The 27,820-nt window shown below is 35.8% G+C and overlaps 1 protein-coding gene and 1 pseudogene across 1 annotated transcript in view; one reads left to right on the top strand and one right to left on the bottom strand.

The window, feature by feature from the left end:
* jeb (low-density lipoprotein receptor domain-containing jelly belly protein) overlaps positions 1 to 27,820 on the bottom strand; it is an 81,990-nt gene that overhangs the window by 14,961 nt on the left and 39,209 nt on the right. The gene's annotated exons all lie outside the window — the stretch shown is intronic.
* On the top strand, positions 1,302 to 1,519 carry LOC141446413 (U2 spliceosomal RNA; annotated as a pseudogene).

The following is a 27,820-nucleotide window of genomic DNA, read 5'->3' as shown; positions in this document are numbered from 1 at the left end:
ACTTTGAACCCGTTCAATGAGAAATCTTTAATTTAAATAAATGAATTGATTCATTCACAACAGGTAGAAAGAAGTTTGCAACTTTTTATTGATCTGCGACCAAACACTGATCTAATGCGCTGCGCCGAGAAGTGACTTTGCGTCGTTTTCAATTTGCGACGTGTTTTTTTTGGAACGTAACCACGACGCAAAGTGAGGTATTAGTGTATGCCTGAAGTGACTATCAGCGATATATTTATAAACTGACTGTGATGCGCGTAGTAATAGAAAATCTAGCTTAAAAAGTTAAGAAGTATAACGGGTTAAATAAACCACAATAGGTACACAAATCAGCAAGTAACAGTTTATTCATAGTTCAGCTCGTAATTTCAGCCGGTTAGAAACATCTGAAATATCATTTAAGTAATTTTACTGCATTAAATTTTCATTAATATTGTTTAGAATTTAATCAACCCTTATAACTCAACTTTTTATACTGTTAGGTTTTCGTCAAGGGTAACATATACTTAGAAATAAGAATGCAAATAATATATTTTTCTCAACAATTCCTGTAAACTGAACGTTTACTCGACAAAAAAAATTAGTATTCTCACTATTTAGTTTTTTATTGAATCGTATTAGTTAAAGGAAAACTAACCAAAAAGTTAAATCTGTAATTAATAATTAATTCAACAGGTAGGAAATCATATATTCTTTCTCGATCTGTAACACTTAAAAAAAAAAGAGATGGTAGTAGAAATGTTAAAAATCAGTCTAGAGTCCCCTGAAAGCGATAAAAAATAAAAAGACTGGAAAATCTGGCATTTCTCTTACTACTAGCCCCAAGTTTCGAGCTCACAACTTATCTTTCAACTCCAAATCTTGTGAGTCTACATTCAAAAAAAGTTTACATTCAGAAAAAACGTTCAAAAAAAAAAAAAAAGGAAAAAAGGATTTGTTGTCCTAATTTCCAGAAAATATTTCTCTGATGTAGTAAAAGTAAAGTAAAGTAATTGCCTATTTTTTCAGGCAGGCTTTACATCCAACTACTACTAAATTAGGTGTCGTGGACGGAGGCGACTAGCAAACATACTTTACTGCAAAATTTCTCATATTAACCATTAAAGGTATAGACTGGGAATATAGCCTAGTACCGCAATACATCTTAGCTTTGCGGGTCTAGCCTCTAACCGCTCGGCTACCTTAGCGCCTAGCAAACATACTTTACTGCAAAATTTCTCATATTAACCATTAAATAAAATCCAAGGCCTAAAGACCGGGGAATCGAACCCAGTACCACAATGCATATTAGCTTTGCATTTCTCACATCTCGGCCTTTTGGCTAAGATCAAAGTGTAGTATCTGTTTTCTTTGATGTAGATTCACCAGTTTTCAAAAATGTATACCGGACAACATCAGTCGACACCAAAGAAATACTAAATAGATATGATCACATTTCATAAATTGTTCATCCAGAGAGACTGCTCCTACTTGTAGAAATAGTAATCATTTTAATTGATTAGTAATTAGTGTTCCAATTCATAATCAATAAAATTACAAATTTGTATTAATAATTTTTGAAATGGTTGAAAGCACCACCACAAGACTGCCAAGTGAGACGTAAATCAAATAAGGAAAGAAATGATCTTGACGGACATCTGTGCGCAGCTGGATGATACCAGGATGAATCTGGAGGCTGTAGAGATGGATTTGTTATATCCTGGAGAATATTAGGCGGAAAAATGATTTAAACCTGAAAAATCAGTCATACAGTATTTCGATTTTAAATTCGCGGTGAAAATCTGGTTTAATTGGAAAAATTTTCTAGGAAAATAAAAGATACATTGGAGGGTAGAATTTCCTGCTCTTGTTACTGAATGTTGCTTAAATACTAAGGCGCCACGATGGCCGAGAGGTTAGAGGCTGAGACCCGCAAAGCTAAGATGTATTGCGGTACTAGGCTATATTCCCAGTCTATACCTTTAATTGTTAATATGAGAAATTTATAGTAAGTTTGCTAGTCGCCACGATAGCCGAGCGGTTAGAAGTTAGACCCGCAAAGCTAAGATGTATTGCGGTACTAGGCTATATTCCCAGTCTATACCTTTAATTGTTAATATGAGAAATTTATTATAAGTTTGCTAGTCGCCTCCGTCCATGGCATCTAATTTGGTAGTTGGACGTGAAATCTGCCTGAAAAAATAGGCATTACTTAACTTTTATCTTTTATATTATCAATGTAAGGTTTTAAAAATTTTAAAAAGGCAGTAAGTGTAGATTTTTTTAAATTTTATGTTTGAATAAAAAATTTGTAGGTTAGAACTTTTTATTTACAGCAGTAAGAGTTTGTCGTGTGAATTTTCATCCCGATCTATTAGATGCCCTTCAAGGGCAGAGAGTGGTTAGACCTTTGGAGTTTTCTATTGATCAGTAGCATATATATATATCTTTAGAAAGCTCCTGTATGAAAGAGTTAGGAAACAGTTTTCCTGGATGCTCGTCAGAGTGAGGGTACAGTGATATAATGGCCGTGTTGGGGAGTTCTGGTGGGGGGAGAAGAATGATTACGTGGGGAAGTATTGAGGTCTGGCCTGGAAATGTGGTATGTATTGATGGGGATAAGCGAGATGTGTCTGTAAGTCTGCGATCTATTGGTCCACATCTTTATACATCTTCTTTGTGATTTGTAGCTGTTCTCCTTCTTGTTATCTCTTACCCGTCTTTCTTCTTCACTGCTTTACAATCTCTCGCTCTCTCTCTCGTCCGATAGATCAACCACAACCTTAGCCACCTTTACCACTCTTCTTCTTGCTTACCACAATATCTTTCAAACTTTACCATTGCTGTTTACTTGTGATAAATCTCTTTATAACATCCAAAAAATTGTATAAAATGGAACTTTCGGTAGTACCTAACCGAAGTATCAAATTTCAAAGTTCTGTGATTACGTTTTTCTTTTAGTTATTTTGGCACACTGGAAGACAGACACTTCTAAAAACCGTTTTTTCAAACTCAGGCGGAAAATTGGTATTTCCGGTGGAAACCCAAAATCGGAAACTTGTCCCCGAAAAAAACTTCTCCAATGTTAACTTTTCTTTAATGTTAACTCGCTTTTCATCATTGACAACTGAAAAGATTAGCAACATACTCGTATCTGCAAACTTGCCTTAGAACATATTGTGTGGGTTCCTTATGTGTCAGTGTTTGATGAGAGAGGTTAGGCGTCGCTAAATTTTACAAGGTCATGGTAAAGATACAGGTGTGTTGGTTCCAGTACAATTTCTGTTTCGCTTACAAACCTTTTTAGGGTTTTTTGGTAGTAGAGAGATCGCCCTCTCTGGAAAACTATAAATAAATACGAAGCGCCACGATAGCCGAGCGGTTATAGGCTAGACCCGCAAAGCTAAGATGTATTGCGGTACTAGGCTATATTCCCCAGTCTATACCTTTAATGGTTAATATGAGAAATTTACAGTAAAGTATGTTTGCTAGTCACCTCCGTTAATGTCTCCTAATTTGCAGGTTGGAGGTAAAGCCTGCTTGCAAAAAAATAGGCATTACTTTACTTTTAATTTTTTGATTTCCTTTTACGAAAAGAGAAAATTGAAAGATTTCAAGATTCATATTCAAAATTCAAGCGTTTTAGAAATTGCTGCGAACAGGACACCCGGGAAAACGGATAGTTATTTGCAATAACCTTTTCTCTTTGCAGGAAATATGTGATTGATGTTCAACAAGTGGAGTGATAAATTCGATTTTTGGCCACTACCAAACACTTGACACAATGTATCTGTTCTCTTTCACAGCTTGTCACTTCATTGCTTTCTGTCGAGTCTAAACTAACTTGGGAGAGAAGAGATAGGTAACGTGTGCATTGCGAGTTGAGAGGGTTAAGAACTAAAGGGCAATAGGCGGCGCAACAAGTAGTCTGGGGGCGCTAGTATTCTTACATTCCGGTAAATCCTTACCTCGCTACAGACAGAGGTGCCAACGTCTTACTGTTGGTTTCACCATAAACATGAAGATTTAACGTTCTTCTAGTCCTAGGTTGGGTAGATAGATAAGAATAATCAGTTAGACAAGTTATTTTGATGTGCAGTTATATAAGTACAGTAGTCTGTAATTATTAATTTTTTTTTTTTAATTTAAGGCACGTCAACATTTAAGTGCCCGGAGCTTGTTTTCAATCCACTGCCGGCCTTCGGACAGTGTTCTCTCGTTACATCTATCTCCGAGCAGAGAACTTTAAGAAGGTCCTAAAAAAAAAAAGAAAAGAAAAAATATCTAAAGGCCAGCAGCAGGATTCGATCCTGTGATCTCGCTTTGGAATCCAGAACGCTAACCACTTCCCCTTATTATTATAATTGTATTTCCATATTATTATAATACTGCTGAATTTGATTGGACTCAAGTAAATTGGGTCGTGCCAAATATAAACAGGAGATTGGTTAATAACGGCAACAGCTGTTCATCAACGTGTCACCCGGAATTGTTTAACTTAAATCAATATCGGTTAAATAGGATAACAATGCCATGGCATTGTTGCCAATCAGTCTGGCCACTTCCGCAACCGCTAATTGTCAAACTGTTCCAACATTTTGCCAATTAAAGATTGTCTCTTCTATTCGTTAATATTTTAAATGCGTTCACTAACGAACAAAATGGGTGAAAAATAAATTTCTTGATTAATCTCTTATTTCTTGATTATTGTGTCTACAACACGATCTTCTTGAATGTTTTTGTGTGGATAATAATTGGTAATTTGTAACAATTAATGATGTTTTTTAAATACGAAATTTGAAGATAAATTTTTGAGTTAGGACCTCGAGAATGTTAGTTAGGTAAAGTCTGGTGAATTCCTAACTAGATTTTTTTTTTTTTAATTTCTAAAGCTTGAAACTTCCGGTGAGAAAATTTTTCAGCAACGCGTACTTCCTTTTTTAAGGAGGAAGATAAAGTAAAAAAAGGAAGTTACAAAAGTTTTCACAAATATATTTTAAGGGTTTTATTTTGTGATGAAATATATGTTGGTGTAGGAAAAGGAAGGAGATTGTGGACCAAGGATGTGGTCGCCGAGTGACGACAATCTGGTGACGAAGATGCTGCAGGGACACGTAGTAGAAGAAACAATTAGATGAAGTTCAATTAATCTTGGTTTAGGAACGTTTGGTTAACATGCAATAGTGGTAGTAGTATAGCGTTGGATTTTTTTTTCTCCTCCTCTGGGTGTCTTTGTGTAATGGTGTGTCACATCCGGGTGGTGGGGGGTGAAACACGTTGGTCTGGACAGGAAGTGCAACACCTCCCTCCGCTTCCAGATTTCTACACGAACGTACACACTAACCCCGATGTTATTGGTTGTTGAATCTCCCACTCTTCAGCGAAGGGGAAAAAAAAGAATTAAACTAATACATTGCAAGGGCTAGTTCCCCATCCTTCCGACCAAAAAAGCTTTTCCATTACCTGGGGACCTTGCTGCTTCACCTTCGCTGAATTTTTTTCCTGCCTCCAGCAACCATTTCGGCAGACAATACTGGGAACAACCATTAAGGAATGCTTCATATTGCCAAGTTTAATCCTTCCATTTTTTTTTTTTTATTTAATAGAAAGTACTGAAAAGGACCTTCCCCCCCCCAAGTTTAATGACTAGTCATTAACGTAATGGATACTTGAATAGGATCCATCTGTCTGCAGAAATGTCCAGAACTAATGATTGTTTCACGTTGCCAGGGATCTTGAGGCTTCCGTTCAAACAATATAACAAACAGCACTTAAATTAATCTGAACATGTAGCGCCTTTTCACTGACTGTTGAACCATAATCATCGACGTCATTAATTCAGAAAAAAAAACGTAAAAATAAAAATAAAAATTAAATACAAAAAATAATTATTGAGGTTCCATCCGGTAATTCTTCTAACAAGAACTGCTGAAACCGGCTACTAAGTTACCATTCCCCTAGGGGACATCAGACCGCTTACGCGTTACTAGATATTTTGCAAAGTACTCCCCAAAATTTAAGAAACATTGGGTTCTCGGGATGGTCTCTTCCGCTATCCTATTAACTATATACAAAGCTCTCTGAAGAAGCCTCAACGTACTAAACAGATATCCTGAATTTGATGACTTCTCCAAATTAACGTCTCACAAATATTCCAAAGATGGTGCCCCAAATTAAGATTTTTTTTGAGGATTAAAGGAAGAGTGTAGATCCTTCATCCAGACTCACATCCAACAGTAAGTATACAGAACGTCTGGGGAAGTCCAGGAACATAGAGAAGCTAGCAGAAAAGGGATAAAGTAAGTAAATTAAAGTAATTGCTTTTTTTTTTCAGGCTGGCTTTACGTCAAACTACCAAATTAGGTGTCGTGGACGGAGGCGACTAGCAAACATACTTTACTGCAAAATTTCTCATATTAACCATTAAAGGTATAGACTGGGAATATAGCCTAGTACCGCAATACATTTTAGCTTTGCAGGTCTAGCCTCTAACCACTCGGCTACCGTGGCGACTAGCTAACATACTTTACTATAAATTCCTCATATTAACCATTAAAGGTATAGACTGGGAATATAGCCTAGTACCGCAATACATCTTAGCGTTGTGGATCTTGCCTCTAACTGCTCAACTACCGTGGCGCTTTCATAGCCTAAAAATGGGCAATGATCTTGATTTTGAGTTACTTCGTAAAAACTAATAAAGTAAAAGAGATAACCAAACCTAGATACTAAAGACATCACTGCCCCCGGCTCTCCAGGGAAGCCCTTGTCAGAAATAGCTGAATGAGGTTCCTTTCTCCATGTTCCCTCTAACCCACTCTACCCCCTGCCAAAGCTTTCCTGTCGATCCACTCCATTCCCCTTTTTCCGTCGCCATCGCAGTCTACCTGTTCTACCTAAAATTTATTATCACTTCTGCAATTTTTCGGTTTTGAATTAAGTTTTATCATATACACTTTTTCTATAAAGTATGCAAACATTACAATAGTATTTTTGGTTCATAGCTCTAAATCAGTTATATTAATGAATACTATATTTCTTCTTGAACGATAATAAACCAAATTAAACAACTTTTAATCAAAGCACAAACAACGCTTCCCGGAAAGATGGGCTTGGACAAGCGTTTTATTATATAATACGCAATGTTGTTTCGCTAATAATAGTAATAAAAAGAAGAAGAAGGAGAATAGACACAAAAGGAATTGATGATATGCTTCAATATTGTATTGGGTTACGTAAATTACTTTAATGGAATTATTCTGTCTCCCTCCAACCCTTCAGTTCTTCTCCTTTCTTTGTATTCCTTTTATAGACAGGTTGTCATATTTTTTTCTTTTTTTATAGCCACACAAATGTAGACACAGGAGTCATACTTCAGCTCCCGCATATATGTACATATATACAAAAATAGTCAATCTATAAAATTGATCGAGAAAGAGAGATAGTTTTTAGATCACCTTAGACAGAATAGCATGCGAAGAAGGTTTTGAGGTCATCACATGCTATAATTAGACTCACGGAGGGGAATACCTAGGATCCTTCTTCAACGATCTTGGTGCTTAGCCAGCCAGCAGTGATAGTTGTTGTATAAGGCGCTACGGTAGCCGAGCGGTTAGAGGCTAGACCCGCAATGCTAAGAAGTATTGCGGTACTAGGCTATATTCCCAGTCTATACCTTTAATGGTTAATATGAGAAATTTATAGTAAAGTATGTTTGATAAGCGCCACGATAGCCGAGCGGATATAGGCTAGACCCGCAATGCTAAGATGTATTGCGGTTCTAGGCTATATTCCCAGCCTATACCTTTAATGGTTAATAGGAGAAACATGAGGTCGCTGGGACGTGTCTCGTTGCCTGCTGTCTACTATCTGACTAAGTTAGTAGATCCTCGCATTGTAGTGATGAGGTGCTCAACTACCAACCAAAAATCCACCCCACGTTGCCCCAATTCTAGCTATCACAGACTAGAATCCTAACTGGAAAAACTAAGACCCTGTTATCCTTCCTTTGTCGCCACAATCCCGGAAGAGAAAAGAGAAGAGAAGATTAGACAGACAAATACCTAAGCCCTCGATCGAATCTGGAGAATCGATTAGGTTTGTAGTTTACATGTACAGTTGAAACATGTCCAAGTTTGTCTGGCACATGCGTACGTAGGTTAGAAAGTGTAGGATGTTTAGGATTATAATTAAATATTAATTGATTTTATATTCAGCTGGCACTTGCACTCTCAAATTGAACTCATTGATTAGCTAACGGATAGGTGAGGGCAGAGTCAGGGATTCTGCAGATGGCTATACGTTCATCTTGTTTACTCGCAACAACTTTAATTAACTGTGTGATAAGATTGCCAGGCCCTTAACTTTTACCTACGAGTATAAACTGTTGCTATCACCACGCGGAAAAGGGATATCGTCCCTTCAGAACTTTCCTTCTTTCTTAACGCGTGTCCTTCCGTTTATTCCTCTTGCAATTAATGAAATTCCATTTCCTTTCTTAGTACCACAAAGGGAAAGTTGTCGGTCAGAAATGGCTTGGTTATTAATAATCAGGGCCGGATTTTCCTGTAGGCTAACTAGGCTTCAGCCTAGGGCCTCAAGATCAAGAGGGGCCTTCATTCAAATTGTTAGAAAAATTAAAATTACACTATTCTAAAAACATACCAATAACATGTTTCATTTAACATATGTATATATATCACAGTAGTGATGTATTTTATTATCTCTCATATAATTTACAAACTTAAAAATGGTAGGTGAAAGGGCAGTGGTATAGCCTAGGGCCTCTTTTCATCTAAATACGGCCCTGTTAATAATATATTTTTGTTTTGTTTTTTAATTTAAGGCGCGTCACATCTGAGGTCAATTACTCAATTGACTCCTGAAGCTTTTTTCAGCGCGCTTCAGGGCTCCGAATAGTGTTCTCTCGTTACAGACACTATCTTTTACCGGACAGTGAACTGTAAGAAGCTCACAGAAAAAGAAAATATAAGGGCCCACTGTAGGTTTCGATATCGGAATCTACACGTGGAAATCCAGTACTCTAACCAATCCTAATCCTTCCTATATGAGAGGAATGGGCAGATTCCTTAAAGTAAAAGTAAAGTAAGCCTATTTTTTTCAGGTGGACTTTACATCGAACCACCAAATTAGGTGTCGTGGACGGAGGCGACTAGCAAACATACTTTACTGTAAATTTCTCATATTAACCATTAAAGGTATAGACTTGGAATATAGCCTAGTACCGCAATACATCTTAGCTTTGCGGGTCTAGCCTCTAACCGCTCAGCTATCGTGGCGCCTTGAAGCAATGTGTATTGAAAAGTAAAAGATTATATAATTGTCCGATTTGTCTAAGTATTCCTAACTTGTCATTTGACTAAAGACAAACTCAAAGCCCAATAATGGTGCTTATTTTGAATTAAATTCAACGACATACTTTCAGTATAAACTCTCTGGAAACTCACCAAACTTATTCTTTCAACCTAATTCTGGTATTTTTGAACTTGCAAGTACACCCACGCTAGATCTGTCATTTTATGTCTGGAACATATTTTGTCAATGAAACATCAGATTTTAGGGAGAATTGTAAAACAGTTAATCCTTATTTACATTACCCTTTGATTAAAGAGAATAATGATAGCTAAGTGTGTGTGTGCCAGACTATTGCCTTGACAACCAACACACTAACACACACAAAAATCCACACGTCGTTATAAAGCAACTTGTTAACTAAAAGTTTTGACTAAAGCGTGCCTAATTATATCGCCTTTATAATATAAAGTTGAACTATTTATTAAGTTAGTCGCCTAATTATAAATATATGTCGCTTTGATGTTAAAGTTCAGAACAGTTTCTGTTGTATGAGTTTTATTGTAATTTAATTTTTTTTTGTTCAATTCTATAACACTTATCTGAATAGACTATTTCTTTCTACTTTCAGAAAGTTTGTCTGTAGATCTAAGTGTTGAATCGTGTTAAATGGAAATTTTACCGGAAATTACGTTTTAAATAAGTTTTTTTTTTTTGGGTGTGTGTAAGGTGGGAGATTCCGCGTAAAGCCAAAAATAAATCGCCTAAACGTCAATGATCGATACGGATGAGATTTGAGATCTACAATACGCACACGATTCATTCGCCAAATTTTAATTCAACATCATCTACGTTATTCATTAAGTAAATTATGCAATGCCTATTTATTCTGGGGACGTCTGTTTTCGGCGAAAATTCAATATTGGAAATTATCACCAATTAAGTAAAGTAAAGTAAATGCCTATTTTTTCAGGCTGACTTTACATCCAACTACCAAATTAGGTGTCGTGTACGGAGACGACTAGCAAACATACTTTACTATAAATTTCTTATATTAACCACTAAAGGTATAGACTGGGGAATATAGCCTAGTACCGCAATACATCTTAGCTTTGCGGGTCTAGCCTCTAACCGCTCGGCTACCGTGGCGCCTAATTACCACTAAAGTAAAGGAAAGTACAAAAAAAATATTATACAGAACTGCCCCTACCAACTGTGAATATTTTCTAGTTCTAACTTTATTAACATTATTTTTAGCTTAAATTTTCCATAATATCGATTTTTTTTTTAAATTAGAAGGTAATTATTAGTAAATAAATTACTTTTCCAATTAATTGACCTCGCAAAGCTATGAAAATCGTCTATCTCTCTTTTACATAAATTATTTTCATAATTACTTTGAGTAAATGTACGAAATTTATCGTTTATTTAAAAATTAGGCGCCACGGTAGCCGAGCGGTTAGAGGCTAGACCCGCAAAGCTAAGATGTATTGCGGTACTAGGCTATATTCCAAGTCTATACCTTTAATAATTAATATAAGAAATTTATAGTAAAGTGTGTTTGCTAGTCGCCTCCGTCCACCACACCTAATTTGGTAGCTGGATGTAAAGTCATCCTGAAAAAATAGGTATTACTTTACTTTTTTTTTAATTTTTGTAAAATTTGTTATATAAATAGATTTTCAGTGTTTACTTTTATAGTTTTTTCTGTTAAAATACATGTCAAGAAAGTTCTATAAGAGGGGGTTGGGGTAGGCTTCGTTTTAAGGTAACTTTTTCAGTAACCTTACACGGTTACAAACTAGACAGTGGTGATAAGCATTAATAAGGGACAAATGTTCGGAATTTGAAGAAAATTTATGAGTTAAAATCTTAAGAATAGTGGATAGGGAAAGTGTAAATTCAGTGGTGGAAGGCAAAATTTGTAAAACTTTTGGTAAACATAAAAGATTGATTAAAGGCGCTTCTGCAAAGCGATGTTGTAGAAGCTAGAATGAGGTAGAGAAGTGGAAACGAGAAGTCACAACAGGGTGATAGAATTTACAGGAAGTGGTTTTTTTTTTTTCACGCTAGAAATAACCACAGCTCACGGGAAAATCTCTAGAAGGATCAAGAGTTTGACGGAGAAAAAAAAAGGTGGAACTAAGGATAAAGGAAAAACCAGCAAAGAAAATCTTTTTTCCCCTCTACCGCCAAAGTTTTTTTTTTGTTTTCTTTGTAGGTGTAAGTAAGCATAGAAGATAGGAATGTTAGCGGCGTACAAGATTTACATACCGACGGAGTGTGTGCATGACATAGACAGACGTACATGCGTACAAGCGGGCTTACTAGGGAAAGCAGATTTGGCAAAGTTCTCTTGTATGACATGATTCTAACAGCACATATGCATTCACAGGCCACATTTCTCATTTCTCATTCACACATCAAGAAAATCTCCATCGCATTTTCCCGCTACATTTTCCCACCAAAAATACATGCATAATACACAAGTTGTTATCCCCATTTCTTCTCCCCCCCCCCCCACGCCTCCAGAAACTAGTAATGAAGTAGAAAAATTTCCTTGCTTTGGATTAATCAATCAATCAGTCACCAAAATTAGCTTTATTAATTAGCTTTATTAATAATTCTAAAGCTCATTGTGTTTGTCCCTGGTTTTGTCCATACATGTTTGCCTGTTCTTACAACGCAAGCTTCAATGTGATTACCTGAGGCCAAGAATTTTCTTAAATGTAGGACGTTTCTTACTTGCCACTGATGTCCTTCATTTGGCGTCATGGAAAAAAGTAGTATTTGGAAGAAGTGAATAAATTTTTAAATTATATGAAAATAGTACCCGGGCGCCACGATAGCCGAGCGGTTAGAGGCGAGACCCGCAAAGCTAAGATGTATTGCGGTACTAGGCTATATTCTCAGTCTATACCTTTAATGGTTAATATGAGAAATTTATAGTAAAGTATGTTTGCTAGGCGCTACTTTAGAGGCTAGACCCGCAAAGCTAAGATGTATTGTGGTACTAGGCTATATTACCAGTCTGTACCTTTAATGGTTAATATGAGAAATTTATAGTAAAGTATGTTTGCTAGTCGCCACGATAGCCGAGCGGTTAGAGGCTAGACCCGCAATGCTAAGATGTATTGCGGTACTAGGCTATATTACCAGTCTATACCTTTAATGGTTAATATGAGAAATTTTGCAGTAAAGTATGTTTGCTAGGCGCCACGGTAGCCGAGCGGTTAGAGGCGAGACCCGCAAAGCTAAGATATATTTCGGGTACTAGTCTATATTTTCAATCTATACCTTTAATGCTTAATATGAAAAATTTATAGTAAAGTATGTTTGCTTTATTTTTAGAGTTTTAAAATGGTTCAAATTACTTAGTATTGCGAACTTTTTTCTTAAGAAAGAAATGAATCGTTGAAGATCATAAAGTAGAGCTTAAAAACGGAAGATACCAGTATGGGCGAAGGGTTAAACTGTTTTTTATACAAATTTTATTTATAAAATACATTAACACATAACATATTACGTAATAAATTACGTGTTTAGCGGAAAAACACCCCTTATAGGGCGTGGACCGCCTTTTTGATGGAGAAAACCAAAGTCTCTGGATCGAACTAAATGACTTCGCCTTACTGAATTCTTTCAGCAATCTTGGTAATCATAAACCCATAGCATTATGCAATGTTGTGCGAACTCTAGCCAAACATTACCCATGGGCTACACATTATCTATCTGCGGGGGGTGGTGGTGGGGCCCAAGGAAGTGAGTGCCACCTCCATGTCTGAATAACACGCAAATACTACCTCACTATCACCACTTCCGGACCTCATCCACTCTAGTCGCAACAACCCAAATAAGCTAGTGCATGCTGGGGATTCAGTTCTTTAATTTTCTACATATTTTTAGATATCTATTTATAACTGGGGACAATAGATGTTGCACATTTCTGCCCGTAGAAATTGATTTGAATTTTTTGTGTTTAGTTTGATTGAATTATTTAAGAGTTCGTTTAATAATTTCCATTTTTCTCTTGCATTTAGGCAGATTTTCCATTTTGAATGTTTAAAGGAAACATCTGTTTGAAAATACCCTGAGTCCAAAATAAGGTCTTCAAAAAATTGTGTATCTGAGCGCTCTGTGTATTTTAGAGGTTAGCATAACTAAAAAGACCCAGTAAAGTAAAGTATTACCTATTTTTTCAGGCTGACTTTACGTCCAACTACCAAATTAGGTGTCGTGGACGGAGGCGACTAGCAAACCTACTTTACTGCAAATTTCTCTATTAACCATTAAAGGTGTAGACTGGGAATATAGCCTAGTACCGCAATACATCTCAGCTTTGCGGGTCTCTCCTCAGTAAGTACAATGATATGTTCTATTAATACTTACTATCAACTTGGGGAATCGGCAATAAGTTTTTGGACAGAATCCTCCCACTACACATCTTTATCTATTTTTCCTGTTTTTTTTGGGGGAGGAGGACTTAATCGAAAACAGACCCAACGATTTATTTATGATTTTGAAACTTATTGTACAATAGATCTATAAAATATTTTTCTTTGTATCATTTTCCAGGAATCTGGAGATGATTTCCTCCATTCCTTAGAACAATCCCGAATTTACTAAGATTTTTCAGAGTTCCTAATGTGGAGGATGTGCTGTTGGATGGTGAATCATCTCATACGGTTTGCTGGGTCATAAAGTAGGTAGTCACTCTGCTTTGTAGTTTGCATTACCATCCCTTAAATTCCCATTTCTAAGAAAAATGGTTATTAAAGTTATTAAACTTAGCCATTTTATGAGATAGCCATTTCATAGGTAAAATAATGTAATAATTTTTTTGTAACTGAAAAAAAAAATATATTCATAGCGATGAAACGGAGGAAGGTTTAGCCTAAGAACCGGAAATACTTCAACGTTCTTTTTTCTAAAACAAGTGGCTCTTGTATCATATATTGATCTCGCCAGTGCCTTCACTGTCAAATATATACACCGTAGATGTGATTCTGTCGTTGACCTTACACCGGATTAAAGACATTGTATAAAATCATTTCAAACTTGATCACTAAACGAAGACTTCCTTCCCATCTGAGGCATCCTCAAAGAGATCGAATTCATATAGTAAATACTTTTTACAATAAAAGAATAATTCAAATAATCATTGCAGTTGAGAGATGCCTCTGTGCATATCTCTCTTATTATCGGATAAATTTCGCCCAAAATATTTATTCTCTTGATAGATTTGGGGATTAATAAGTTTTTAAACAAAATCTTTGTCTAATCTTTTACATCAACACCGAAACGCAAGCAACATTTAAAACCAATGACGTAGTCTACAAGTGAGTGCCCAGGTTGGCTGAAAAGATTCATGTAAGAGAATAGTTATGAATTAAAATTTTCAGTCATTCAGTATGGTTTAGGTTAGAAAGGTAGAAAAGGGAGCTTTGACTTGGATAGATAGGATTTGGGATAAAAGAGATTGGATGCTAGTACACTAGATAATTAATACAGCTGTCTTTTGTTGCGTTATGTTTGTTCCGGTACTTTTCTAGCCTGGATTTCCAGCTCAGTCTGAAGATAACTAAGTTCGTCGAAGTGAAATCCGAGGTAACGAAGGAAGTGGAAGGAAGCTCCCATGGCGGGAGCAAGAATACTTCCCTTAGGGGAACAATGGCAAGGATAGAATATACGGGAGAAAAGGAAGTACCTTGCATAACCATAAAGGGACGAAGGTAACAAGAAGAAGGATGCTTTTAAGCTTTCCCAGAAATCACGGGTGCCCAACCTAAATCGAAAGGGATCTACGATTAAATACAAAATTTTGCAATTTCTATAATGATCACCTCAGTGTTTTGGTAACCCACTTATTCAGTCCGAATATTTTGGAAACCTCGTTTTTACTTTCTCTTACCAGATTCAGGAAAGTATTACAATCATGCACAATTTCCTGTTTCGAGTTTTCACTGGGAAATATCTATTTTGAAATCGCTGGAGTCCAAAAGAGTATATTTTTAGAAAATGATCTGGAATAAATGGGAAAGCAAAATGTAGCTAATAGCAAAAAGTTACAAAAAAAAAATCGCTTCACCTTATTATTGTTTAACGCTTGACTTCCTATAAAGGTAAATAAGGGCTTCTCCTCTCTCAAACTCGCACCATCTCTCTCTATCTAACTTTCCCTTCCGGTCCCTTGCTTTTTAATTAATCTTCTATTAAAAGCTAATTAATTCTTTTTTTTTGAACTATTTAAAACCTTTCAAACAAGTTACTGTTGGAAAGATATTCTTTATTAATTTTTTACAACGTACTTCTTTTTCGTCAATCGATGTTTTATAATGATTTGATTAATCATTCAATGGCTGGTGTCTAAAAAAGTGTTGGAGTTGAGAGGGGTCTAAAAAAAAGTAAAGTAATGCCTACTTTTTCAGGCTGACTTTACCTCCAACTACCAAACTAGGTTAGGGTGGACGGAGGTGACTAGCAAACATACTTTACTATAAATTTCTTCATATTAACCATTAAAGGTATAGAATGGGAATATAGCCTAGTACCGCAATACATCTTAGCTTTGCGGGTCTAGCCTATAACCGCTCAGCTATCTTGGCGACTGGCAAAAATACTTTACTATAAATTTCTCATATTAACCATTAAAGGTATAGACTGGGAATGTAGCCTAGAACAGCAATACATCTTAGCTTTGCGGGTCTAGCCTCTAACCGCTCGGCTACCGTGGCGCCTAGCAAACATAATATACTATAAATTTCTCATATTAACCATTAAAGGTATAGACCGCGGAATATAGCCTAGTACCGTAATAAATCTTAGCTTTGCGGGTCTCAGTAGCTGTGGTTCTACTGTGTACCAGCAGCTCAATATAAAGTTTTTCTCTACATGTTTTTAGTTTATTAGTCTTCCTAAGTGATGCTTAAATATCCTCCACTAATACCTAACTGGTAAATACACTGGATTTCTTGGAAAGTTCCGTTGAAAAGACTTCTTAATACAGGGTCTGGTGCCTGACGCCTCAGAAGACACAATCAGCTCAGTGCCTTTCATCCTTCGGCACGGGAGTATCGCATTCGACACATTCGATTAACTTAGCCTCATTAATCTCTCTCAATAATTTTCAAACTCGGAACTCATCCCAGAAAGATGTTAATATTAGGAAAACCTAATATTTATTAGGAAAATTCTTTGGTGTATTTTCTCTTGAGTTTTGTTACTTTTTGTTAATTTTGGTGGAAAATTAGGTGTTTTTTTTTCCTCCCCCGCTGAGAGTAAAAAACTAGGATTACATTAGTTTAATTAAAGCCAATGTCACTGTTTGTTTTTTGTTTTCACCCTTTTTTGCAGTAAACATTGTTGGCAAACATTGGCGTATGTGTGTCAGTATGGACAATCTAGTTTTGTTTTTCCAGAACAGTTACAGCTAAATTCATTAAAAAAAGGCTCTTTAAAGTTATTATGTACGCCATATATATTTAGGATTGGCTCCTGTACCCGTCCGCTGCTGTCCACGACACCTAATTGGTAGGTGGATGTTAAGTTTAGCCTGAAAAAAAAAAAAATTGGCGATTACTTTACTTTTCTTACTGAATAAATATTACTCTCTGAAATTGGGAGTTTAAAGATAATATTTTTTACTTGTGACGATTGATCGTTGTTAGCTGAGAAAATCGTGCAATCGTTCGACCAGTTTTTCTTTTTTTGGTTTTCTTTTGAGTTTGATGGGAAAGTAAAATATTTATTCTTGCAATTATCGACATTTTAACTGGAAAAAATCGATGAAAATAGACAGTGAATCAATGATTGGTAAAAATCAAATATTTTGTATTTTGTATAGCCTAGGTAAGCAGGTAGATATGAATGGTTAAGTAGGCAATGAAATGGAAAAGAAGGAACATAAGTTTATTTGAAATTTGTGTGTATGTGTAATGATGAGAGGAGGGGGAGATCCTGTGCGTGCGAGTGAGACAGAGCCACCTGTATCGATCTACTGTAACATTGAACAGGTCGGACCGCCAGTGACGTCATTCCGAGTGAGCGGCCTTCCTTCCTGTGCGAAAACTCAGAGTAACACTGACTGATCATGTTCCTCCCGACCCCCTCTTGTTCTGGACTTAGTCCAACGAAGCCATGTTTCTTCCCTGTATTAAAAAAAAAAGAAAAAAGAGAGCTGCCATCGTAAAAAGAAAAAGGGAAAAAGACGCTTTTCTTCCTGTTCTGCTCTTTTTCCACCAGCATTTTTATTGTCTTCTCCTTATTCTTTTGGTTCTCCATCTCATTCCATTTCAATTACTTTCTATCCCAATTTAATGTCACAAAGCAGAATAAACCTCAGAATGTTTCTACATGTAGGACCATGTCCCCAAATTAACCACTTTGGTTACTTCATGTTTACGAAAAACCAAGAAAGCTGTTACTCCTTGTTATTGGAAGCCAAGAAACTGTTTGGCCTATAAAACTACAGGAGTAGTACCAGCAAACTCATACCTTCTTACAGAAACATAATATATTCCAAAGAGATATTAAATTCCAAATCTCCATGACAGAATTTAGTAAAATCTTCCGATTTCTAGCAGCAGACAAAGCCATGAATCACAGCCATGTTCTCCAGTCCCAGTAGATGGAGATTTAGAATAGTAAAGTAAAGTAACTGCCTATTTTTTTCAGGCGGGCTTTATGTCCAACTACCAAATTAGGTGTCGTGGACGGAGGCGACTAGCAAACATACTTTACTGTAAATTCCTTATATTAACCATTAAAGGTATAGACTGGGGATATAGCCTAGTACCGCAATACATCTTAGCTTTGCGGGACTCGCTTCTTAGCCGCTCGACTATCGTGGCGCCTAGGATTTAGAATACATCCACAGTAATCTCTGCTTGTCGTAAGAGGCGACTAAAAAGGAGAAATGTTGTTCAATTTTTCGAGGACTCGGGCTTTTCCTTCCTTTGCTCTCTTTAGTCCTTTAACGTTACCTTATCCCTTATTCTTCTTTTTCTTCTTAGACTATTTGCCCTCTTCCTGACTAACACAGATGAGGCGTGCTTCAGTAGTTTGAAGTTTGCCTGGTGAAGAATATTGTACTTAATGTCAATGAACAAGAGACTCCTCTACATCCATTAGTTTATTTACTGTGTTGATCAGTCAGTTTATCAGAGGTAACTTTTAGGTGAAGAAAGGGCACTTTCAAGTAACGGGTACCGGTTTTCCAAGTTTGGGGTTAGGCATAGTTTCAACCACCATACCCTAGGAAAATGTAAGAATTACCACTTGTTGGATTGCATAAACAAAGTGGAACATCAAACGGGTCCTAAGAATGCGTATCAGACCGTGTGGTAGGCGGCCAAGAGGAAGACCCAAGATTGCGATGGTTACAGGTTCTGGAAGATGACCAGCAACGGATTGGAATTAGTGTCAGAACCTGGCTGGAGAAGGCCAAGTTTCATGTCGGACTGTAGGAGTCGAGGAAGTAAAGTTCTTAGCTGCTGTACTCAGTCACTAGTCGAGGTACTCAGTTCCAGTTGAGACCTGCAAAGCTAATATGCATTGTGGTACTGGCTTCGATTCCCGGTCTTAAGCCTTGGATTTTATTTAAAGGTTAATATGAGAAATTTACAGTAAAGTATGTTTGCTAGGCACCTTCGTCCACGACCCCTAATTTGGCAGTTGGACGTAAAGCCCGCCTGAAAAAATAGCCAATTACTTTACTTTTTTACTCAGTTCCAGTTAGCTCAGACAGAGTTTTTTATAAACTTCTAGCTACATGCACGGCCATCTGGAATGTTTTTTTCCATTATATAGGGCTTTTCGCCTTTGATTTTGTAGTGATATAGTCGTATTATTTAATTAGATATTAGAGAATTGTCAAAAACTGTGTTTGTAGAAAATATTTCTCCTTAATGAGAATTTTAGTAAAAGTAAATCATGCAAACGTTCACTCAAAAATTTTTTTTTTTTTTAAGAAATCAATAATTCAACCAATAGCACTGAGAGGAAAACCCCCAGACTACTGAAATAACTAGACCTGCCTCAACAAACCGAGTAATATCTCCTCTAAATGTTGAACAAACAGGCATCACTCTTCTCTTTAATTCAAAAGGTTAAATCTCATTAACAAAGCCAACAGTTTGTACATCTTTTACCTTTTGACTGTTAAAAAAAAAAACCGCTCTAATTATACAGCTGATGTTAAATTAAAAACAGCTTTTTGTTAGCGAGCTGTTTAAAATAAACCAACCTTTCTCTATTCATCTTTTTTTTAATCTTCTTGTTTAAGAATAGATGGAAAAAATAAATTATAAATGAAATTTAATCAATGTTTTTAAATAGTAATAAAATGAAAACTAAATCCAAAACTATTACAGTTGAGTGTATTCACTTTTTTTATTCTTTTTGCCCAGTTCATTCAATTCATTCATTATTGTTCATTGTTCCTAATTTAATCAACTACAAAAGTTGTGGTTTTGTAGACATCGCCTTGAGAGAAGGAGTCCACTCAACAACGTAAACACCAATGTTTTACACGCCATTGTTTTTGTTTCGTGATGTTATCTTCCGTTTACTCCTAGAAATGAAAAGTAAAAAAAAAAAAAGTAAAGTAATCGCCAATTTTTTTCAGGCGGCCTTTACGTCCAACTACCAAATTAGGTGTCGCGGACGGAGGCAACTAGCAAACATACTTTACTGCAAAATTTCTCATATTAACTATTAAAGGTATAGACCGGAAATATAGCCTAGTACCGCAATACATCTTAGCTTTGCGGGTCTAGCCTCTAGGCGCTCAGCTATCTTAGCGCCTACTCCTAGAAATGTTATGGTTGGATAGTGAGAAATCCCTCAAATCCGAAAATGTGTTTTTTTTTTTAACAAAAAATTCTTGTGAGAGTATTTTTAGAAATGATATCGATTACGTAAATTCGTAGGAAGTTAAATCGTACTATTTTTGATTTGGGGCACTCAAGGGACTTGACCATAGCATAACCTTAACCATTATATCCCAGAGGAATCGCCAATTTACTCCAATAGATTTTCAAATTTTGTTTTTCTTTATATTTTCTAACCCAGCTACAAGTAAGAGAGCTCTGCCGTTTCTCAATTTTGAGTTTTAGGACCCGCAAAGCTAAGATTTATTGCGGTACTAGGCTGTATTACCAGTCTATACCTTTAATGGTTAATATGAGAAATTTTGCAGTAAAGTATGTTTGCTAGTCGCCACGATAGCCGAGCGGTTAGAGGCTAGACCCGCAAAGCTAAGATGTATTGCGGTACTAGGCTATATTCCCCAGTCTATACCTTTAATGGTTAATATGAGAAATTTACAGTAAAGTATGTTTGCTAGTCACCTTCGTCCACGTCACCTAATTTGACAGTTGGTTGTAATGCCCACCTGAAAAAATAGGTTTTACTTTACTTTCTTCATTGTAATTCTAAAACTAAAAATCGCAGGAAGTTCAAATTTGTTATATAACTTAGTTGCCAATCGAGGATGCCATAAGAAAAACAAAATCGGTCAACCGGAAGTACTTTCTCACAAAAACAATTTTTCATTGTTTTTAAAAAGCATTTTCTGCTACGATTTTCTCTATATTTGCATAAATGTAGATCTATAACCTTTATTTTCAGATTTTTCCAGAATTTCCCGTTAATATCAATTTTACGAAAAATAATTCCAAATAAAGACGATAGTTTTTAGAGTAGATATACCTGAAATCAGAAAACCTGGTGTTTAAGTGGTGGTTACCCCGGAGTTATAGTGAAATATACCCTACCTAGAATCCCTCTTAGGGAAACTGTTTCAGGATATTTAATGACATACGGAGGAGGTAGCTCCAAAGAGTTGTTATCCCTGACTCTGTCGCCTCCTCCTGCTCTAAGAGTTCCTGGATGAGTTTGATTCCACCACCTAGGGATATGGAGTGTAAATGGTCCTAGTTACTCTGTTTAACGAAATAAATAAATAGGAATAAGACATTTTAAAAAAAGAAGAATCTTGCAGACCCACGGTAAACAAAACTAATCCCCTTAAGAAAGATAAAGATCAAAGATTTCGCTAATAAAAAAAAAGAAGAATTCAAAGGTAAAGCAAATCCTTCCATAATAGAGGCCTAAATAAGGAGGGAGGGAACAATGCTCTCTCTCGCTCCACCTCACTCTGTCGCAGTCATGCCAACCGCTTTCCTTTCATTCTTAGGATTGTTATTGAGAAAAGGAAGGAAATTAGTTAGGAAATCTGTGGACAAGGTTTATCCACTTAATAAAAACTTCTTATCTTAACTGCTCGTCTTTATAGCGGGCATTTTTCTTCGCTTTTATTACATTAATTCAATCTTGCCATTTAGGTTTTATTAATTACTTTTTTTTTTGTATTTATATTTTCTGATTGGCTGTATTAAGTCTCGGTGTAGAGGATGTGGCGTCATCATCGCCCTACCTCTCAGAGGATGTTATCAGCCACTCCAGATAGAGGATTCCTGATCCCTTCCCTTTCTGTACCCTTGCAAATATCTGGGTTCCTACACCAATGTCCTTCCGGCTGGCTTTACTTCCAACTATGTACCAAATTAGGTGACGAGGACTGAGGCGATTAGCAAACATACTTTACTTATATTAACCATTAAAGGTATAGATTGGGAATATAGCCTAGCACCGCAATGCATCTTAGCTTTGCGGGTCTAGCCTCTAACCGCTTGGCTATTCGTGGCGCCTGCTATTTAAGTGTAATATTGCTAAGAAATAAATGTATTTCAAAAAATGCACAGTTAACAAAAATTTATGAGTTAAAATCTAGAGAAATATGTAGTAAGATAAACGATAAGTGTTCACATGAGATACTTTTTGGTTGAACACTATTTCTCTACAGAACTATAATCCCTTGGTTTCTTATTAATATATTTTCTGAATATATTGTGTTATAAATTTTATACATATTTAGTATATATAATGTAGAAAAACACCTCTTCACTTAATTTCTTAGATATTTTTATACTATATATGTATATTATAAGAGGTCATAGAATTATTAAAATGTCAAGTGTATGTATAGATTTATGTGCGAAGATAAATATAAAAATACTTAATTTTACATGTTTACACACTTGGCCTATCTGCACTAGTCTGAGGAAAACGTTTTTTATAAAGTGGAAAATGGTCAAGATCCCTTTTCCTTTTTTCTATTATGAAATACGCACCGCAAGATTTTGCTCTTCTTGCTTTTAGTAACAGGAAATATAACAGGACAACAGCACACATGAATAATATTTACGAATGTAATGCGAAGAAGATTTGCTTTCTCAGAGCTCTTGATAGAATATAAAAATAGGTTGGATTTTACTTTCCTCAGAGACAGTTTTTGTTTTTCTCACTAACTCTTTATTGTAGTGTCCTTCCTTAGTAGCGAGAAACTCACTCCTTTAATGCTTTCAAAAAAAAAAAAAAAATCATAATGATCTGGCCATGAAAAGTGATTAAATGAAAAACGAAAAAAATCCAAACTCTCTAGAATGTTGAAAATGCTAACTTTGATCCACTGAGCTGGGTAAATATCAGTAAGTGTGAGATGGAAACGTAATTTTGAAGTCGAAATTTCAACTATCTCTGATGATGGTTGAAAGTGCAAAACCAGTCAGGATTACGATTGTTAAAAATCCGTCGATATGGAGTCGAATTTTACGGTGGCAAATTTCCGTTTCCCCTTTTTTTTGTACATAGATCCTGGACTCAAATCCAGCTTCCGCACTGTTAGATTTTCTCTACCTAGGTGCTTCTTATGAGCTCACTGTACGGTGATGGGTGACTGTTGCCCGTAACTGCTTCGATTGCTGCGCTCCTAATCATTTCCTCTGAAGTCTTTCCGTGGTCCGTGACGTCACGTCATCTCTGGCGTAATATTTAATTAGCGATAATTTTCCATGCATTGACTGAAAAAGGGACTTAAGAGGAAATCCTAAACCCCTTCCTCCTCCCTAGAAGTGCCCTTAAAAGAATTTCCCCGAGAAAAGTTTCTAACACAACTTGCAGAACTACTTATGTACATAAAGGGTATCTAGTGTAAAGGAAATCGTAGCAGCTGTTTTCGTAAACTTCTTGAAAAACGATTTAATAAAGGAGGCACTTCCGGTTCCTATAGCGGTGGCTGGGGGTGGGGGTGGACTGATTGTACCATCTAAACCACATATCGAATTCAAAGTTCCTCAATTTACTTTATTTTTAAGCCGACTTGACTGGCAGATAGGCAGACATACCACCTTGCCCCAGTTTAAAAACCTTACTTTCTTCTACACTAAAGTTGGCCTCAAATCTAATATTTTCTATGAAAACTAGAAATAGACAAAATTGTATCGATAGTACATAGTAAGAATAGAAAGTAAAAAAGAGGTATCTATTTTGGGATGTGGCCACAGTTATCGATTGTTTTTGTATCGACAGTGAGTGTCGATAGTGGATAGTCAAACAGCTGGAGAGTTGTAACAGTTTCGTTTTCTTTTGAACACTTGGAGGGAGAGAATACAGATTTTCGGTTTAACTCGTAGTAGTAGTTGGATCACCACCAGAAAAAATAGGCTTTACTTTACTTTACTTTAACTTTAATTAAACTGTTCTATAAATTGAGAGCTTTGTATTTGTTTTAATTATGTGATAAATGATATTTTAAGCTTTTAACGATTTTTAGACGAATTAGGCCAATGGAAATAATATCGTCAGCGTAAATGCTGAAGAAGTACTAACATTAATTTTACAGTTTTATAATTTGTAACATATAGATTAATCTTTTACTTAGAAGCTTTATTTTCATTTATTTTTATTTTTTTGTAAACATAAAAATTACGCCTATAAATAATCCGGGCATAAGTAAACCTTATCGGGCAAGTTTACGAATTCAATTATTCATCTGCTATTTCGTAAATAAATAATACACGACCACTGTTTGATCAATAATAGGTCTTTAAATAGAAACAGAATGGGAAAAGGGAAAACAAAAAAGGAAAAACCAGGAAAAGTGGCAAGTTTGGGAAAGTGTGATAACCTAATTATGATATAACGAATTGTGGTGCGTGTGTGTTAACTTTATGTCAGAGTTTTCTTTCTGTTTTAGAATTTTTTGTATATTTTTACAAATGTTTTTTTTTTCTTTTTGCTTTTCCAAGATAAAAGAAAATTATTTTTGATCATACCAAATTTTTTGATATCGCGTTTCTCACTGGAAGTATCTAGTTTTGAGTTTTCTCTGTGCCGATATATGTGCGTTAGTCCGTGGACAGCATTTTCTCAGGGACCAAAAAAAAAACTTCTCAGGAAGTACATATTTGTTTTCTGGTTTTGATACTACCACTATCGGGACTCAACAGCCAATCGATAAATTTTCCAAGATATTCTCGAACTTGGTGAAATAATTGGCTTAAGAATTAAATTTGTCAAATAATTTATAATCAGCTTCTTCTGAGAAATCTTGGAATACATTAAATACAGATTTGCCTTTTTCTTCTTTTTTTCTTTTTTGGTTTTCCCAATACATTTTGGCTAAAATGTATTCTCGCCGTGTTGTTTTCCTTCTCCAAGTAAACAACTCTAAGGAAATGTTTTCCTTGTTATTTAAGAACTTGGTGAGGATTTATATCCTCCTTATTATGGCCTTAATCCTTCTCATTGCCTGAGCTCAGCCTCTAGCACTTCGTTAAATTCTACTCTTAGGAACTTTTATATAAAATAACTCTTAATATAAAAGCTAATAAAAGAATTTTGTTTTAAACATTTTCACCATTGTCTCTTATCGCAATCGTGGCAAACTTAATCCTATGATGATGGTTGAAAGTTCGAAACCGGTCAGTGATACCAATAAACACCTAAATGCTACGAAGCATAATATCATTGAGCCCCCACTACATTTGGTTTGTTCTATATTTGTTTAGAAAATACGATCCGTTTTGTTTGTGGATGGGGAGGAGGAATGATTCATGCCTAGTGATGAACAGAGTATCCTGTGGGAGAACAAGAAACATTCCACATAATATGTGTACTCATACAGACTTATACGAACTCTGTATATTATACTGAGTTTGGACAAGGATAAAAGGTTCCTTCAAGAAAGACCATGAGCTCCAAGGGTTCCTAAAAGTGTAAAAATTTGAAAACCACTTCCATATAGACTATATGTTGGTAGGTGATTACTTTCATCCGCTACAAATTTTTTGAAAACCAAAGCCTAACCCAATCAATAATGAGAAATATTGTCAGCAAATTGATGATTCACTTTTTCAGAGAATAAAGTAAAGTAGAGTAAAGTAATTGCCTATTTTTTCAGGCGGGCTTTACATCCAGCTACCAAATTAGGTGTCGTGGACGGAGGCGACTAGCAAACATACTTTACTGCAAATTTCTCATATTAACCATTAAAGGTATAGACTGAGAATATAGCCTAGTACCGCAATACACCTTAGCTTTGCGGGTCTAGCCTCTAACCGCTCTGCTTCTTTTTGCAAGAATATTGATTTTAAATAGTATGTGGGTGTTCACTATGTGCATATATTTTTTTTAAATTTAATTAAATAAATAAACAAAAAATTAACATTTTAGTGAGAAAAATATTTTCTTCTTTTTCCCAAGTTTTTTTAAAATTTTTTCAATTTTCCTATAGGTTTATTTACTAACTTTTCTTTCGTACAATAGTTATTTTTTGCCCATTGTCGGGTTATATAAGTTTGATTAGAAAATTTGTTTGATACTGTCCATTTATTTTTTATTTATTTCTATTTTTTGTATTTAATTTAATTTCATTGTTGTTGTGTCTCTTTTTATTTCTATTATTTTTCTGTCTTCGAGGGATCAAAGCAAAGCAATGAAATGGTTGTGTTATTTTTCGCTTTGGGGGTATGATTGGAGATGTAGGTTTTTTTTTGTAAGTGGTTTTAATTAAATTTAATTTTAATTAAAGTTATCTTTCTACATATACAATTAATTTAAAAACCCAGTTCTCAAAAAGTCAATGGAACCGTTTTCGAAACCAAAAAAAAAGAAAGAAATGAATAATCAATTCCACAAATATAGTTGGACCAAAAATTAGGCGCCACGGTAGCCGAGCGGTTAGAGGCTAAACCCGCAAAGCTAAGATGTGTTGCGGTACTAGGCTATATTCCCAGTCTATACCTTTAATGGTTAATATGAGAAATTTACAGTGAAGTATGTTTGCTAGTCGCCACGGTAGCCGAGCGGTTAGAGGCTAAACCCGCAAAGCTAAGATGTGTTGCGGTACTAGGCTATATTCCCAGTCTATACCTTTAATGGTTAATATGAGAAATTTATAGTAAAGTATGTTTGCTAGTCGCCTCCGTTCACGACATCTAATTTGGAAGTTTGACATAAAGCTCACCTGAAAAAAATAGCTAATTACTTAGTTGGACTGAGAATGGGTCCTGAGAGAGAAGCGAAACGTCTTGCTAAATAAGCCAAACAAGTATTGCTACATGCTTGCCATTTGTCCCATTCTTGTGGTTTCGCTTTCAAAAATAAAGTAGACCTATTCCACAAATCTTAAACTACCTTAACCGGAAAATCGTGAAATAATTATTACTTTAAAGGAAGTAGGAAGATAAATTTGCTTTGTCAGTCTTACCATATATATATATGAGGGGAGTTTAGGGTCATGAAAAGTGGGCAAAATACTGTGCGCCCAGTTCTGGCAGTTCTGGTGGGCTATGACCTCTAGCACAATGCAGAGGTCAGTTACAGGATTATTGTCCTGGCTACAGGGTTCCCCACACCCTCATAGTAGTCTCCCATTCTTCCAGTAATAGATAAGTCAGTTTTACGATACGACAGTAAACCATGATGAAGGTTGTAATGCCGAGCACATCCCTGGCCAGAACCACCCTTGGCCGAGGCTAGTCCCTTCCGCCCCCGACTGGTGGTTGCACTCCAGATATTTCTTCTCCCCCTCTCCTGAACCCTATTGTTTGGTTAGTGTATGACCATACCTTATGCTACCAAACTATAATAATCCCATCTATGATGTTATGCGTTAATAAAAATGCCCTTTTTTTTTTATTGCCCTTCATTATTTATATTGTTATCTAATGCTTTACGCTAGAGCCTTGCCCTCAGCAATAGTAAAATGCCTGTCGATCTTATCAAAGTAGTGCAGATAATAATTGTTTATTGCTCTTAATCACATAATTAGTTTTACTGATCTTGAAGATGGACTTCATCAATAATGACCTTTACAAGTCCTCCTGTTTTTCAATCAATCAAATTTATAATCTAATTTACCCTAATTGATAGTTGAACAGTTTTTTGTTTTGACTCACGAGGACTAATAATTGGATATTCCGAGTAATGGCTCATCAAAAAAATTTTTCCGTTGCGTACTATAATAATTTTTCTGTAGACTCATATTTCTTCCGGTTCCGGACATAAACCATAACATTAAATAATGGAAAAACTGTTGAACGTTTTGAGAAAAAAGAGATGCTCAGAAAAGTTTTTTCTTTTTGGTCCATTAAGAGAAAGGAAACAGATGGTGTATGAGATCATG

This window comes from Rhodnius prolixus, unplaced genomic scaffold (assembly GCF_049639745.1).
Source record: "Rhodnius prolixus isolate KJV_2025 unplaced genomic scaffold, Rpr scaffold_1, whole genome shotgun sequence".
NCBI lineage: Eukaryota > Metazoa > Arthropoda > Insecta > Hemiptera > Reduviidae > Rhodnius > Rhodnius prolixus.
The sequence above is the reverse complement of the archived record's forward strand: the minus strand, read 5'-3'. Positions and strand labels throughout refer to the sequence as shown.